Below are 18,212 nucleotides of genomic sequence, written 5' to 3' on the forward strand. Positions count from 1 at the left end.
TCAAAATTAAACATAATTTAAAAAAAGATAATCAAATTAGAAAATGGAAAAAGACCTGAAGAAATACCACTGAAAAGTATATACAGATGATAAATAAGCACATGAAAAACAAATGTTCATCATTAACCATTAGAGAAATTCAAATAAAAACCACAATGAAATATTCCTACACAACTATTAAAAAGGCTAAATTTAAAAAATATTGACAATACCAAGTGTTGACAAGGATGGAGAATAATAGGATTACTTGCACATTTCCGGTGGGAACATAAAATGCTACAGCCCCTCTTTGAATCAGTTTGGATGTTTCTTACAAACTAAATCATATGACCCACAATTGCACTCTTGAGCATTTATCCCAGAAAAATTAAAACTTATTTCTACACAAAACCTGTATATGAATGATCATAGCAGCTTTATTCAAACTAGTCCAAACTGGAAGAAAAAAAAAACAGATGTCCTTCAATGGTAAATGATTCTAAAACAGGTACACTTATACCATGGAATATTACTCAGCACTAAAAAAGAATGAACTATTGATAAACAAAATAACATGAATGAATCTCCAGGAATTATGCTGAATGACAAATGCCAATCTCAAAAGGTTACATATTGTATGACTGCATTTATAGAATATTCCTGAAATGATAAATTATAGAAATGTAAATCAGATTATTAGTTGCCAGTGGTAAGGAGAGGGTGTTGGTGGGAAGGAAATGGGTGTGCCTAAAAAACATCAACAAGATACAGAACATCAACAATGTTCTGTATCATGACTGTATCAAGGTCAATTTCCTGGATTTACAGTTTTCCAAGATGTAACCATTTGTGAAAACTGGGTAAAGGGTACATGAGCCCTCTGTGTATTATTTCTTATAACTCCAGGTGAATCTAATATTAAAAACTTAGTTTAGAAAAATAGACCAAAGTTTGAATAAATATTTCACCAAAGAAGATATAGAATGGCTCATGAGCACAAGAAAAGGTTCTCAACATCATTAGGGAAATGCAAATCAACACCACAAGGTGCCAATATACACATTAAAATTATTGCTTTTAAAAGACTTAAAATACCAAGTGTGAGTACGGATGTGGAACAACTGAAATGCCCACACATTGCTGGACAGTGTAAATGCTTGTATTTGGAAAACAATTTGGTAGTTTCTTTAATTTAAACCCGTGCCCTTAACAAAGGACCCAGAAATCCCAATCCTAGGTATTTTATCCAAGCAAAATGAAAATAAATCGTCAAGAAAAGCTGTGTACATGAGTTTTTATTGCAGTGCAAATGCAAAAAAGTGGAACCAACACAAATGTACATCAAAGGTGGAAGTGGACAAGATAATGGCACAGTGAGGTGTGGAACTTAGTTTGCCCTCCAGAAGAACTGGTAACTAGACAGGAACTGTATGTAACAACTGCAAGGTGGAGCTCAGTGACCAGAAAAACATTGTACACCAGTCTGGGATGGATGGAACAGCTGAGATCCCACACAGAACTGTAAGTTTCCCAAGCAAAGGGTTCCAGTGTCCCTCCCCCACAGGCATAGCAGGCTGGTTCCCCGAGGGGAAAAGAAACATACATTACTAGTAGCAAAAGGTTAGCTCAAGCAAGTTCTAAGTGTGGAATTAATTTAAAAATTCATACTGCAGAAAACAGGTCCCAAGCACAGAAAAAAACGGAGTAAGCACTAAAGGAATGAGGAATTATCAGCCTGGCAGAGACATGGCAGGGAAGATGGGAAAAAAAAAACAAAAAAAAAAAACAGAAGCTTTTTGAGTTGGACAGCACAAAAATACTGGGAAAGGACTGGACCCCAAGAACACAGAACACAGAGCCTGGGAACACATAGAGCCATGTACAAACTTCAGGTTTTGATTGTCAAACCCAGGGAGGAGGGATCTGGCTCTGACAAGGCATTTTTTGTAACTTCTTAACAGCTCATTAGATAGAACTGCAAGCACTCTCAGGTTCCTGCACTGCCCCAGGTTAGGACAGAATTAAGATATGTCTGAGAGAAAAAGTAAATAGTCAGGTGGATAGGGACAATTCCATAAATGGTATATCTTCCCCAAGAAAAGTGGGGCAGGTTCCAGCTCCAGTGGAGGTACTTCTTCAGAGATATCAGGCCACAGGGACTGGAAAACAGAGGAGCCAGAGACCACCTACTACCTCAGCCTCTGTCTCAACCACACCACTGGCAGGGAGAGGCTGCTGCAATTAAAGGCACCACATTAATTTACACTATGGCAAAGCTGTGGGAAGACACGTGCCACATGCTGGGCAGATTAGGTTAAGCACAGAATCTAGAGGATTCATAAAAATGCCTGACAACCTGCTAGGTCTTTCCCTCAGGGAAACTTGATACTGGCTATTCACACATTCTGAGACATGTTGCTTGTCTGGTCTGGGAAAATTTGACTATCGTTAATCATACCTGAGGAGACCCTCTTCAAAGAAAGGTTTCATATAAGCAGGGAAAAAATTAGGAAAACAAGACCTGAAAAATTCTGATCACTTAAACAGAAACTATGCTAGAGGTCTAGAATAAGTTGAACTGAATGCCAAAGAACAGATAGAGAACAAAGTGAACCAACAAGAAAACCCTTGGTAAAAGAGAGAAGATAACCTCCAGAATAAACTAATTAAGGAAATCACATGCCTAGATGCCAGGAAAAAATAACAACACATACTAAGAAAATCAAAGACATGGCCCAGACAAAGAAATAAACCAACAGTTCATATGAGATACAGAAGTTGAAGGAACTAATTCAGGATGTTTGAACAGAAATGCAAAATCTCATCAAATATCAAATCAACAAGTTGAAGGAAGATATAAATAAGACTTGGAATAACATAAAGATGAACTTGAAAGTTTGAAAAAACAAATTGCAGACCTTATGAGAATGAAAGGCACAATAGAAAACATGAAAAACAATGGAGACCTACAGCAATATATTTGAAGAGGCAGAAGAAATGATTAATGAACTAGAGGGCAGGACATCTGAAATCAGATGTACAAAAGAAAATATAGGGAAAAGAATGGAAAAATATGAACAGGGTCTCAAGGAATTGAATGACATATGAAGCACATGTATATACATGTTATGGGTATCCCAGAAGGAGAAGAGAAGGTAAAAGGAAGACAAAGACTAACGGAGGAAATAATCTCTGAAAATTTCCCATCTTCTATGAATGATATAAAATTAAAAATCCAGAAACTGCAGTGTACTCCAAGAAAAAAAATCTGAATAGATCTACTCCAAGACACTTACTTATCAAAATGTCAAATGCCAAAGACAAAGAGAATTTTGAAAGCAGCAAGAAAAAAGAAACCCATCACATGAAAAGGAAGCTCGATAAGACTATATGTAGATTTCTTAGCAGAAACCACAGAGGAGAGAAAGCAGTGGTGTTATGTGTTTAAGATTCTGAAAGAGAAAAACTGCCAACCAAGACTCCTATATACAGCAAAACTGTCCTTCTAAAATGAGTGGGAGATTAAAATATTTTCAGGCAGTCACTGAGAGAATTTGTGACTAAGTGACCAGCTCTACAAGAAATACTAAAGGAAGCACTACCCACAGATAAGAAAATCAGGACAGAGGTCTGGAGAAGAATGTAGAAATGAAAAGTATCAGTAATGTAAAATCAGTAAAAATTAAATAGGACATATAATATCCAAAAGACAAAAGGGTAGAAGACCCATGCACTTCCCAAAACAAACAAAGAAAAAACAAACAAAAAAATTCAACAAATGGTGCTGCAATAATGGGATACTCACATGGAAAAAGAATGAAATGTGACTCCTGCCATACAGCATACCAAAAAAAAAAAATGGTAGAAGAAATTACTTCCTGTACAGTACTAAGATTAAATGTTAATGGATTAAACTCCCCAATCAAAGACATAGACTGGCAGAATGGATTTAAAAACAGTACCCATCTATATGCTGTCTCTAGGTGACTCACTGTAGACCTAAGGACAAAAAAAAGATTGAATGTGAAAGTTTGGTAAAAGATATTTCACACAAACAACAACCAGAACACAGTGGGGTAGCTATACCAACATCCAACAAATTAGACCTCAAATGTAAAACAATTAAAACATAAGAAGAAGAAACACTATGTATTAATAGAAGGAACAATTAAACAAGAAGACATAACAATCATAAATATTTATACACCAAGCCAGTGCTCCAAAATACATGAAGTACACACTGACAACATTGGAGGAAGAAGTAGACAGCTCTACCATAATATTTGGAGACTTCAATTCCCCACTCTCATCAATGGGCAGAACATCTAGAAAGAAGATCAAAGAGAAAACAGAGATTTTGAATAATATGATAAATAAACTAGACAATACACATTTATAGAACATTATATCCCACAACTGTAGGATTCACATTTTTCCCAAGTGCTCATGGATCATTCTCAAGGATAGACCATATGCAAGGTCACAAAACAAATCTCAATAAATTTAAAAAGAGTGAAATTATATAAAACACTTTCTCAGATCATAATGCAATGAAGTTGGAAGCCAATAACAGGAAGAAGGCCAGAAAATTCACAAAATTATGGAGGCTAAACAACACACTTTTAAATAACCATTGGGTCAAGGAAGAAATTACAAGAGAAATCAGTAAATATCTCAAGGCAAACAAAAACAAAAATACAATATATCAAAATTTATGAGATGCTGCAAAGGTGATGCTAAGAGGGAAATTTATTGCCTTAAATGCGTATATTAAAAAAGAAAGAGCAAAAATCAAAGAACTAATTGTTTGCCTGAAAGAACTAGAGAAAGAACTGCAAACTAATACCAAAGCAAACAAAAGATAAGAAATAAAGATTAGAGAAGATATAAATGAAATTGGGAATATGAAAACAATAGAGAAAATCAGCAAAACCAGAAGGTGGTTCTTTGGGAAAAGCAGTAAAAATTGATAGACTTGGGGATACGAGGGTAGTTCAGTGGTAAAATGCTCACCTGCCATGCAGGAAACCTGCCGTCAAGTCCTGGCCCATGTACTTCCCCAAAACTAGCAAACAGATGAATGAAAAAACAAACCAATAAATAAATAAATAATTCAACAAATGGTACTGCAATAAGAGGATATTCACTTGAAAGAGAATGAAATGCAATCCCCACCATAACAGTATACAAAAGAAAAAAAAAATTGACCCTTAGCTAGGCTGACAGAAAAAAGAGAAAGGATGCAAATACATAAAATCAGAACTGGAAGAGGGGACATAACCACTTATGCTACAGAAATAAAAGAAGTAATGAGAGGACACTATAAGCAACTGTATGCTAATAAACTACATAACATAGATGTGATGATTAGATTCAGTTGTCAACTTGGCCAGATGAAGGTATCTAGTTGGAATGGTTTTTTGGATGGCTAAGGAGAAGATTTTGGAGGAACTGTGAAGAGAATGATGGAGAAGTCCTGGAGTGTTTGAAGAGACCGTTGGTGTAAATGGAACCATAGCAAATCTGGACAAAGGGGTGAACAAAAGGGACAAATTGGAGTTTGCAGAGTGAGAACCGTGGAAGCTCGGGTCTGAAGCCAAGAAACCTCAGCCAGGAGAGTGAACCCACCCATATACATGGAGAGGGTGAGTTTGCCCTGAGGGCAGATGATGAGTCTCCCATCTCATTGCAATGGAAGAGTTGTGCAGCCTCAGGCCTTGGAAAGGTATAGCATGCTCCTTGGGAACTGGGGAGAGCATGGCTGCCACCACATGGAGGGGTTGAGCATGTGCCCCAGAAATGGCAGAAAGCTCAGGAATGGCCCTGGTGCCTGGAGAGAGTGGAGCCCAGAGGTGGTCTCCTCGATGTTCCCCAAGGTTGATTTGGAAAGAGGTCAGCCACTGCATAGGCCCTTGGAAAGGGTGGGACTGCCACTTTCTAAAGCTGAAGGATGAATGACTTTCAGACTTTGAAATCCAGTGTTGTTTGCCTTGCAGGTTTTCCTTCCAATTTTTCCCCATGGATCCTGTGACTGCATTTGCACATTAGCACCAGATATTTTGAGATTCACAGGTCCACAGCCAGAAGAGAATTTTTTTTCACCTTAAAATTGTTTAAGGTGATGCATGTAGTTGCCAAGTTGACAAGGGGTAGACATGTGGTAGTTAGATTCAGTTGTCAACTTGTCCAGGTGAAGGAACCTGGTTCTGTTGCTGTGGACATGAGTCAATGTTACGTGAACCTCATCTGTTGCTGATTACATCTGCAGTCGGCTAGGAGGCGTGCCTGCTGCAATGAATGACATTTGACTTAATTGGCTGGTACTTAAATGAGAGAGCACAACACAGCACAGCCCAAGCAGCTTGGCATACCTCATCTCAGCACTTGCAGCTCAGCCCAGGACTTTGGAGATGCAGAAAAGAATCACCCCGGGGAAAGTTGTTGGAACCCAGAAGCCTGGAGAGTAGGCCAGCAGAGATTACCCTGAGCCTTCCCACATAAGAAAGAACCTCAGATGAAAGTTAGCTTCCTTTCCTCTGAAGAACTAATGAAATAAATCTCCTTTTATTAAAAGCCAACCCATCTCTGGTGTGTTGTATTCCAGCAGCTAGCAAACTAGAACAATAGATGAAATGGACAACTTCCTAAAAAGGTATGAACAACCAACACTGACTTGAGAACAAATAGATAACCTTAACAAGCCAATTGCAAGGAAAGAGATTGAATCAGTCATCAAGAAACTCCCAAAAAAAGAAAAGTCCAGGACCAGATGGCTCCACATGTGAATTCTACCAAGCATTCAAGAAATGGTACCAATCCTGCTCAAACTCTTCAAAAAATTGAAGAGAGGGGAAGGCTACCTAACTCATTCTATGAAGCCAACATCACCCTAATACCAAAGCCAGACAAAGGCACTACAAGAAAATAAACTTACAGACCAATACCTTTAATGAATAGAAGCAAAAATCCTCAACAAAATACTTGCAAAGTGAATCCAGCAGCACATTAATAGAATTATACACCATGACCAAGTGGGATTTGTTCCAGGTATGCAAGACTGTTTCAACACACAAAAATCAATTAATGTAATACACCTACACCATATCAATAAATCAAAGAGGAAAAAATACCTGAACATCTTATTGATGCAGAAAAGGCATTTGAGAATTTTCAACATCCTTTCTTCATGAAAACAATTCAGTGATAGGAATAGAAGGGAACTTCCTCAACATGATAAAGGGAATATATGAAAAATCTACAGCTAACATCATCCTCAATGAGGAAAGACTGAAAGCCTTCCCTCTAAGATCAGGAACAAGACAAGGATGCCCACTATCAGCACTGTTATTTAACACTGTGCTGGAAATTCTAAGCAGAGCAAATAGACAAGAAAAATAAATAAAATGAATCCAAATTGGAAAGAAAGAAGTAAAACTCTCACTGTTTGCAGATGACATGACACTATAAGTTGAAAATCCCAAAATATCCACAGTAAAACTAATAAATGAGTACAGCAAAGTGGCAGGGTACAAGATCAACATGCAAAAATCAGTAGTGCTTCTATACTTTAGTAATAAGCAATTTGAAGAGGAAATCAAGAAAAAAATTCCATTTACAAAAGCAACCAAAAAATCAAATATTTCATAACAAATTTAACTAAGGACACAAAAGACCTATATACAGAAAACTACAAGAAATTGCTAAAAGAAATCATGGAAGCCCTAAATAAATGGAAGGGCATAACATGTTCATGGATTCGAAGAATAAATATAGTTAAGATCGCTGAATACTATGCAAATTTATTTGTAGATTCGATGCAATACCAATTAAATTCCCAACAATATAATTTTCAGAAATAGAAAAACCAGTAACCAAATTTATTTGGAAGGAAAGGGTGCCCCGAATAGCTAAAAGTATTTGAGAAAGTAAAATGAAGGGGGAGGTCTCACACTACCTGATTTTAAACCATATTCCAAAGCTACAGTGGCCCTAACAGCATGGTACTGGCATAAAGACAAATATACTGGCCACTGGAACAGAATTTAGTGCTCAGAAATTGACTCTCTCATCTATGAACAACTGATCTTTGATAAAGTGGTCAAGTCCACCCTACAGGGACAGAGCAGCCTCTTCAATAAATGGTGTTTGGAGAACTGGTACCCATATGCAAAAGAATGAAAGAAGATCCATATTTCACACCCTATACAAATATTAATTCAAAGTGGATCAAAGAGCTAAACATTAAAGTTAAGACCATGAAACATTCAGAAGAAAATGTAGGGAAATAAATTATAAACATTGTGATAGAAGGTGGTTTCCTAGCCCTTTTACACCCAAAGCCTGAGCAGCGAAAAAGAAATAGATGAATGTAATCTTCTCAAAATTAAACACCTTTGTGCATCAAAGAACTTTATCAGGAAAGTAAAAAGGTGGCCTATGCAATAAGAGACAGTGTTTGGAAACCACATATCAGATAAGGGTTTAATACCCAGAATGTATAAAGAGATTCTACAACTCAAAGACAAAAAGACAAACAACCCAGCTAAAAAATGGAGAGAAGAAATGAACAGACAATTTTCAGAAGAGGAAATACAAATAGCTAAAAGGCACATGAAAAGATGTTCAGCTTCACTTGCTATTAGAGAAATGCAAGTCAAAACCACAATGAGATATCATCTAACACCTACCAGAATGGCCATTTAAAAAAAAAAAAAAACAGAAAATGACAAATGTGGGAGTGGATGTGTAAGAGGCACACTTATCCACTGCTGGTGGGAATGTAAAATGATGAAACCACTCTGGAAGACAGTTTGGTGGTTCCTCGGGAAGCTAAATATAGAATTGCCATATGATCCAGCAATCCTATTACTAGGTATATATTTAGAGGAACTGAAAGCAAGGATACAAACAGACATTTACACACTGATGTTTATAAGCAGCATTATTTACAACTGCCAAGAGATGGAAACATTCCAAATGTCCATCAAGAGATGAGTGGCTAAACAAGCTGTGGTACATACATAATGATGGAATATTATGCAGCTGTAAGAAAGAATAAAGTCATGACACATGTAACAACATGGATGAATGTTGAAGATATTATGTTGAGGGAAATTAGCCAGAAACAAACGGGCAACTACTGTATGGTCTCACTAATGTGAACTAACATTGATGAATGAACTTTGTAATTTAAAATTAAGAACACAGGTTATCAGGAGATAGAAAAGGGGTAGAGATTGGGCATTTGATGCTGAAAGAGTACAGAATGTGCAACAGGACTGATTGTAAAAATTCAGAAAAGGATAGCACAATACTATCTGATGGTAGCCCAATAATATAAATTCACTGAATGAAGCTGAATGTGAATATGGTTGAGGGAGAAGCACTGGGGGTATGTATGACACCAGAAGGAAAGATAGAGGACAAAGACCGAGATGGTATCATTTAGAAATGCCTAGAGTTGACAAGGGTGGTTATTAAATATACAAATATAAAAATGTCTTTGCATAAGAGAGAAAAAATTAAAGTACATTGCAAGGTGTTGAAAATGGGTATGCAGGAAAACATGTGTCAATGCAAGCTAGGGTCTATTGTCAACAGTAACATTGTACTATGCTTCCACTTAGTGTAACAAGGGCATTATGCCAAAACTAAATGTCAACAAGTGGAGGATACAAGAGAAATGAGACAAAATAAAGCCTCAGTTGCTGAGAGATTTCAAAAAGAGTCAAGAGGTTATTCTAGAGATTATTCTTACACATTATATAGATATCCCTTTTTAGTTTATGGCATATTGGAGTGGCTAGAGGGAAGTACCTGAAACCGTTGAACTGTGTTCCAGTAACCTTGATCCTTCAAGAAGACTGCATAACTATATACCTTCCACAATCTGACTGGGATTGTGAAAACCTTGTGTCTGATGCTCCTTTTATCCAGGGTATGTATAGATGAGAAAAAAAAGAATAAAAATAAATAAATAATAGTGGGGAATAAGAGTTTAAAAATTGGGTAGATTGAAATACATGGTCATTGAGAGGGAGGGGAAAGGTGTATTGGGATGTGTGAGTTTTTTTAATTTTTCCTTTTTATTTCTTTTTCTGGAATGATGCAAATGTTTTAAAAATGATCATGGTGATGAATATACAACTATGTGATGATATTGTGAGACATTGATTGTATACTTTGGATGGATTGCATGGGTGTGAAGATATCTCAATAAAAACATTTTTAAGAAAAGAGGTAAATGGATAAACCAAAAGTGTTTTATCCATACAATGGAATGCTACTCCACAATACACACAACAAGAATGAATTTCAAATACAGTATACTGACCAAAAGAAACTAGAAACAAAAAAAGTACATATTATATGATTCCTGGCCCTTTACAGAAAAAGTTTTCTGGCCCTGACATACTGAATCGAGCAATATGTTAAACAGATAAATAAAATCTGTAGTCATGGAAAGAAAATCAGTGATTGTTTGAGGTTGGAGATGGGAAGTAATTAAAAACGTGTGTGAAAGGATTCTTGTAGTGAGAGAACTGTTACATATCTTGATTCAGGTGTTGGTTATAGGCATGCATACATTTCTCAAAACTAAAATATATGGTAAAATATGTGAATTTTGTTGCATAAAAACCATTCCTCAATAAGTTGATGACAAAAACAACTAGTCTGTAGACTTTGATAATTAATACAGAATTAGGAGGGGGTTCACAATATTTCAGGCCAGAAACAAATATCTAAATTTTACTGAAAGTGACATATATATAACTACAATAAAATGTTTTGTTTTGTTTCTTAAAAAGGAGGCTTCTAGAAACTTCACACTGGCTAGCTTAATATGGATCCTCTAATACGTTCCAGAATAAATTCTGAAACTGATAGCATGTGAGTATAATTAAGCACATTATCATTTGGTATCACTATGACTTCTCAAATGAACCGTGTGTGTATGTGTGTGTGTGTCTGTGTGTGTGTCTGTGTGTGTATGACTCAGACTGTTTAGTATAGGGTGAGAATAGTAAGTGAGAGAAATTTTACAGACCAGTTGTTCTCAAAGTTTGCTCCACATTGGAATCATCTGGGGAATCTTTAAAAAATTCTGATGCCTTGCTTCAACCCCAAAACATTCTGACTTAACTGGTATGGGATGTGATCTGGGCCCTGGGATTCTGTTAAAGTACATCATGTGATTCTATTGTCCAGTTATGTGTGTGCTGCATGCAGCCATGGGTGCTCCAGACTCAAGTTGTCTGATTTCAACCAAGCATTTAGAAAAATCTCTCAGTGTAACTTTGTGGGCAAGCTAAAGACATATGCTGGCATAGTAGCAGGTGTACATCTGCATTTCAAAGCTACTCATCAGAAGCTGAATCTCAAACTAGCAAGCAGTCTGTATAGGTATGGTGAATGACCTTATTTTGGGCCATCCTTCTCTCAAAAGTCTGTGAATAATTTAGACCAGTGACTTCAAACTATGCCCGAAAGAATTCCCTTCATGTCCTTATGTGTAGAAATCATATGTTTCTCTCCCATCCCACTCCCTCCTAAAAAAGGCCTCAGAAATTAACTGATTTAAATTAGGTATCAGAGACTGGATTGCTAAATTTGCAAATAATACCAAACCAGAGAGTGAGATAACCATATCCATGATGTAGCAGAATCAACGTTCCAGACAATCTGCAATTATGCCTAAAACAAGATGAAATCTAACAAAAGCCAAATAGCATTCCCTTATATCAGGTTCCAGGATATCAAATGCCTTTTGACAGGATGGTGGGCAGATCTAGTTTAACGGAGATTCATGTCAGGGACAGGGAATTTTTATTGAGTTCATGTTTAACGTGAACTTGCATCATTCAGGATTCTTAGTTGCAAAGCTGAAGAAAATGACTCTGGTTGGTGTAAGCAAATGAGAATCTACTGAAAAGACTATCAGGTAGGGCACAGAATCATCAGGAAACCTAATATATCTGAATCAAGGAGAGACAGAAACAGAGACACATAGATCACACTGACCAAAGTCTCTTGAACACAGAAGCAGCAGCATATATACAAGAATGAGGCCAGTCCCAATGTGGAGTGAAGAAGAAGCAAAGAGCCCCTCATTCCTAGGTGGTCTGCCCGTAGTTTTGGTGATGCAAAGATGGCTTTGTTGTGTAGTCACAGAAATCACTACAGTAAATGGACCAGAATGGACAGAAGAAAATGGCAAATGACCTTGCCATTTCTGGTTGCCAGAAGGACTAGTTCACAAGAAGCACCAAACATCCCTGGACAATTTCTAGAAAGTTGTAAAAGTGATTGACTAGGTACTGGGATCCCTAAAGAATATGTGGAACCTAAGCCTAAGAAATACAATCTTATTTCCATCACTGGAAACAAATTTTTACACCCAGCCACTGTGGTCAGAGAAATGTGGGATGCTTCAGCTAAGACTACATTAATAAGACAGAAAGGTTACAAGGCTTTCTGTCCCCAGGAAACAAATTGTACAAAGTAGATAGTCAAAGGCCTCAGGGGAGAAAGGAAGGAAGTTGAAAGTTGCCATTGATTTTAGCTTCTTAGCAACACATTGCTAAGTGATATTTCTCCCCAGCCCATCTACAGAAAGAGAACCATAAGTGCAAGGTTTACGAAGTGGCCAGAGAGAGTGTGGTGTCACCATGGTATCAGGCCACAGGAGGCAAAGCTGACTGAATGGTGGTCCAGCTTAGCTAATAATGTTGCTAGGAGACCCATATCTGCCAAGGATCTACCCACTCTACATTCTGTGCCTCATTTACTCACCACAAATGACACAGGAGCATCACCCACTAAGTTGGAAAGATGCCCACTCCAAGGCAGGGCGGGCAAATCCCCTGCAACCAAGGCAGGTAGGCAATAGTGACCAAGGTCTCAGCCAACCGCTGCTCTTTACATACTGACCAAATGGCTAGCTGCCCCTCAAGAAAGCTTTCCTATCCATCTGTGACACTTGCCATCCAGACTGCATACCAGAACTGCTGCTAGACCTGTGGTCATCCAGCTTTGCCTGCCTACACCAGAGAGAGTCAAGTTCATTCAGCCTGGTTGTAAGTCAGGAAGGAGTAGCCATGGGTGAAATTTCACCAGAATACAAGGCATCATGAAACACTGGCGTGGAGCTGGTGGAGGCAGTTGGCAGGAGGAAGCACAGCCTGAAAATTATTTGCACATCCCTGCAGCAATGACTGAGTACGCAAGATGCTAACCAGGGCACTGGAGATCAGAATTAAATTAGAGACCGTTTAGGCAACTCTAATTAGAAACCAACATGTGCAAATATGAAGAAGAGGGGCAAACCAAATGCTGTGAAGAGATGAAGGAGGAACATTTACCAATAGGCTAGGCCTGGTGACAGACATCCTTCATTGCCTGTTACTTGTTGGGGATCATGGGAGTCAGCACAACTTGGAAGTGAAGGGTTAGGTTGGACCTAAAGCAATGGCTAACTGTCTGCTCGTGGCAAAGGGCAAGGGACCGGGAGAATGCACTGGCACCAGGTCTAATGGAATGAGGGCAATCACATCAGACCCCAAAGCAAGGCAGATGCAGGGCAGGTAAAGCAGTAACTCCTTCTAGGTCAGCGATGTCCAATCAAACAAAATGTGAGCTACCAACACAAGCCACATCTGTAATGAAATTTATCTGTATTCACACTGAAAACAAAAAGGAAAAATAATAGAATTTATTTAATCCAATATATCAAAAAATTATCAATTCTGCATGCAATCAATATAAACAAATTAATCATTTGTTTTTATGGCATATTTTGCATTTCTTTCTTTTTTTCACTTTCTCAATTCAGACCAGGTGCATTTCAAGTGCTCAATAGCAGTATGTGGCTGGGAGACGCCATATTAACAAGGTTCTAGACAAAACAGCCAGACCCAGAGAGTAGAGGGAAAAGAGCAAACTCTTAAGCAGATAGTAAGATCCACCCTTTAACTTTAGGACACCTGTACTGATGCTGAAAAGTGTCATATAATGATATGTCTCATAAAGATCATAACAGCGAATATTTATCAGGTTCTCACTATGTGTCTGGTATTTTACATGTGTTATGTCATTTAATCCCTACAAAGATCCCAAGAGGTAATTATCATGATATTCATTTTATGGATGAGAAAATTGAGGCTCAGAGATATGATGTAACTTTCCCCAAGGTCACAAAACTAGTAAGAAAGAGGTAAGGTTTTAGCTCACATTTGATTGGGTCCTAAGATAGTACTTTTTTTTTTAATTTGAGAAGTTGTGGGTTTTACAGAACAATTACGCATAAAATACAGGATTCCCATATAGCACCCTATTATTAAAACATTGCATGGAAATGGTTTATCTGTTACAATTAAGAAAGCACCTTTAATAATTGTTCTATTAACTATAATCCATGGTTTAACTTAGGATTCACTATTTGTGCAGTGCAATTCCATAGAGTTTTTTAAATGTTTTATTCTATTACCATATAGGCAATCTAACATTTTCCCAATTAACCATATTCAGAAATATATTTCGGTGCTGTTAATTATGTTCACAATGCTCATAAGACTGTCCCCAACATATTGCTTTGCCATTGTAGGTACATCTGCCTTACTATACCAAGAGCCACCAGTTAGGGTTATCCCTTATTCATCTTTAAATCTCCTCCAAGAGGTGGTGCTTCTATGGTGTTAGTGAAAGAATGAATGAATGAATGAATGGTCACTCTTAGTCATGGTTGGTTGGTTGTTTAACTACAATTGACCTAAACTGTGGTGGTTTGAAACTGTATGTATCCCAGAAAGACATGTTCTTAAATTTAATCCATTCCTGTGGGTATGAATCCATTGTAAGTAGGACATTTTGATGAGGTTACTTCTGTTAAGGTGTGATCCACCTCGATCAGGATGTGTATTAAAACTCTGACTTGAGCCTGTTATAAGCAAAATGACATTCAGACAGAAGAGAGGAAGCCACAGAGTGAGTAGCCAGAAGCCAAACATCAATAGAACACAGGAGAGAAGGGAGAAGCCAGGAGACACCACCATGTGCATTGCCATGTGACAAGCTAAGGCCCAAAGATTGCCAGGAGCCAGCTCTAGAACACAATTTTCCTCTGGGAGAAAGCATTGCCTTGATGACACCTGAATTTGGACTTTCTTTTAGCCTTAAATTCATGAGTCAATAAAATCCCATTGTTTAAATCAATCAATTGCATGGTATTTGCTTGAGCAGCCCAGGAAACCAAAACACAACCTGTTCCTTATATTTGTCCACAGGGCTGGGTGCTGACTGATTTTTGAACATTCCTCTCCTCCCTAAATCATATCTAACCCCAAAAGAAAAAAAAAATGCCACCATTGCATTTGGCTTTGGAGGAGATCATCAGTGACTTGAAGGCATAGGTTTGGGAAAGCAGTATAGGAGAGAAATTGGGGGGTGCATGATTTTCTCAGTAAAGTAGACACTGAAGACATCTGCTGGAGGTCAGGGGCAGAGTGAGGCCAGGACTTGATTAAAGAGGAGGACTGTAGAAGCCACTGGGAAAGGGTTGAAGGGGGTCCATGGGAGGGAAAGAACAAGACCATCAGGTAGGGGACAGAAGTATAGTTAGGCAGCCTGAGTAACTCCTCCACCAATGTTTCAGGACCTTCACTGACAACACTCTGTAGCATAGGAAATTCTCAACAAGCGAGTGGAGGTTGGGTGAGATTTAATGTCCAAGACTGGATCAGATCACTGAATGACTGAATCAGAGGCAATAGATGGAGAAAAGGTTGAGGAACAGGAGTGGGGCATGCCAACATTTATTTTCTGGTGATGCTGGAAAAGTAGAGCTAGAAAATGAGATTAAGGCGAAGCAGCCAGTGAGGTAGGAGGAATATCCAGAAGATTATCAAATGGCATCCTGTAAGAAAAAGAAAACAGAGAAAGGACCATTAGCTTCAGCAATGTAGATGTTGTTAGTGACCTTGACCTCAGTACTTTCATTGGAGTGGTAGGGGGAAAACCTGACTGGAGGAGGTTCAACTGAGAAAGAGAGAAGACGAATTGGAGAGAGGAAGTCTAAATGATTTTCTTCAGATATTTGACTGTAAAAGGAAGTCAAAATTATGGACTCCCAAATTACTAGGCCAAGCTCTTTATCTTGAGATTTTCTCTTATGAAGCTTATTTAGGCTTAGCAGAAAAGTTAAGCCTACCTATAGTTGTTCTAGTTTGCTAGCTGCTGAATGCAACACACCAGAGATGAATTGGCTTTTAATAAAAGGGGATTTATTTTGTTAGTTCTTCAGAGGAAAGGCAGAGGAAAGGTAGTTACTTGAGACCAAGATTATCTTGTGTTTCTTTCAATTCTTGTCACTTTTCCAACAGAGGTAATTAAAGCTTCAGTGAAATTGCCATAAAAATAAGAAGAAAGCAGGAGTAGCTATACTAATATTAGAGAAAATAGACTTTAAATATAAAGACAACATAAAAGACAAAGAAGGACACTATATTGTAATTAAAGGGTCAATTCATCAAGAAGATATAACACTCATAAATGTTTATGCTCCCAATCAAGGAGCTCCAAAGTGCATGAGATAGACATTGGTAAAACTGAAGGCAGTGATAGATGTTTCAGCAATAATAGTAGGAGACCTCAATACACCACTCTCCTGTATAGATAAAACAAGCAGACAGAAGATCAACAAGAAAATAGAGAAGTTAAATAATTTGATAAAGGAATTAAACCTAACAGACATATATGGGTCATTGCACCCCAAAGCATAAGGTTATACATTCTTCTCTAGTGCTCATGGAACATTCTCCAGGATAGATCATATACTGGGACACAAAATAAGTCTTTATAAGTTTTTTAAAAATTGAAGTTATTCAAAGCACTTTCTCTGATCACAAGGGAATGAAGCTGGGTCTCAATAACCACCAAAGAATGAAAACATTCACAAATATATGGAGATTAAATAACACACTCTTAAACACCCAGTGAGTCAAAGAAGAAATTGTTAGAGTAAATCAGTAGCTATGTGGATATGAATGAAAATGAGAATACAACATATCAGAGCTTATGGGATATGGCAAAGGCCGTGCTGAGAGGGAAATTTATAGCCCTAAATGCCTATATTTAAAAAAAGAAAGAGCAAAAATTGAGGACGTAACTGCCCACCTGGAGGAACTTGAGAAAGTACAGCAAACTAACCCCAAAGCAAACAGAAGAAGAGAAATAACAAAGATTAAAGCAGAGATAAATGAATGGGAGAACGAAAAAAGAATAGAAAGAATCAATGAAACCAAAACTTCGTTCTTTGAGAAAATCAATAAAATTGATGGGCCACTAGCAAGAATGATGAAGAGAAAAAGAGAGAGGATGCAAATAAACAAAATCAGAAATGAGAAGAGGTGTGTTACCACAGACCCTGAAGAAATAAAAGAAATCATAAGAGGATACGATGAACAACTATATGCCAACAAACTAGACAACTTAGATGAAATGGATGAATTCTTAGAGACACTCACACAAGTTACACTGACTCAGGAAGAAATAGAAGATCTCAACAAATCAATCACAAGTAAAGAAATTTAATCACCCATCAAAAATCTTCCTACAAAGGAAAGCCCAGGGCCAGATGGCTTCACAGGGGAATTTTCTCAAGCATTCTATGAAGAACTGACACCAATCCTGCTCAAACTTTTCCAAAAAATTGAGGAAAAAGGAACTCCGTCTAACCCATTTTATGAAGCTAATATCATTTTAATACCAAAACTGAATAAAGATGCTATAAGAAAGGAAAATAATAGGCCAATCTGCCTAATGAACATAAATGCAAAAATCCCCAATAAGATATGAGCAAATCGAATCCAACAGCACACTAAAAGAATTATACACCATGACCAAGTGGGGTTTATATCAGGAAAGCAAGGATGATTCAACCCAAGAAAATCAATTAATGTAATACAGCATACTAACAAATCAAAAGGGAAAAATCACATGATCATCTCGATTGATGCTGAAAAAACATTCAATAAAATTCAGTATCCTTTTTTGATAAAAACACTCCAAAAGATAAGAATCAAAGGTAACTACCTCAATATGATAAGGGAAATATATGAAAAACCAATAGCCAGCATCATACTCAATGGAGACAGATTGAAAGCCTTCTCCCTAAGATCAGGTATAAGACAAAGATGTCCACTGTCACCACTATTATTCAACATTATGATAGAAGTTCT

This window comes from Tamandua tetradactyla, chromosome X, assembly GCF_023851605.1.
Source record: "Tamandua tetradactyla isolate mTamTet1 chromosome X, mTamTet1.pri, whole genome shotgun sequence".
Taxonomy (NCBI): domain Eukaryota; kingdom Metazoa; phylum Chordata; class Mammalia; order Pilosa; family Myrmecophagidae; genus Tamandua; species Tamandua tetradactyla.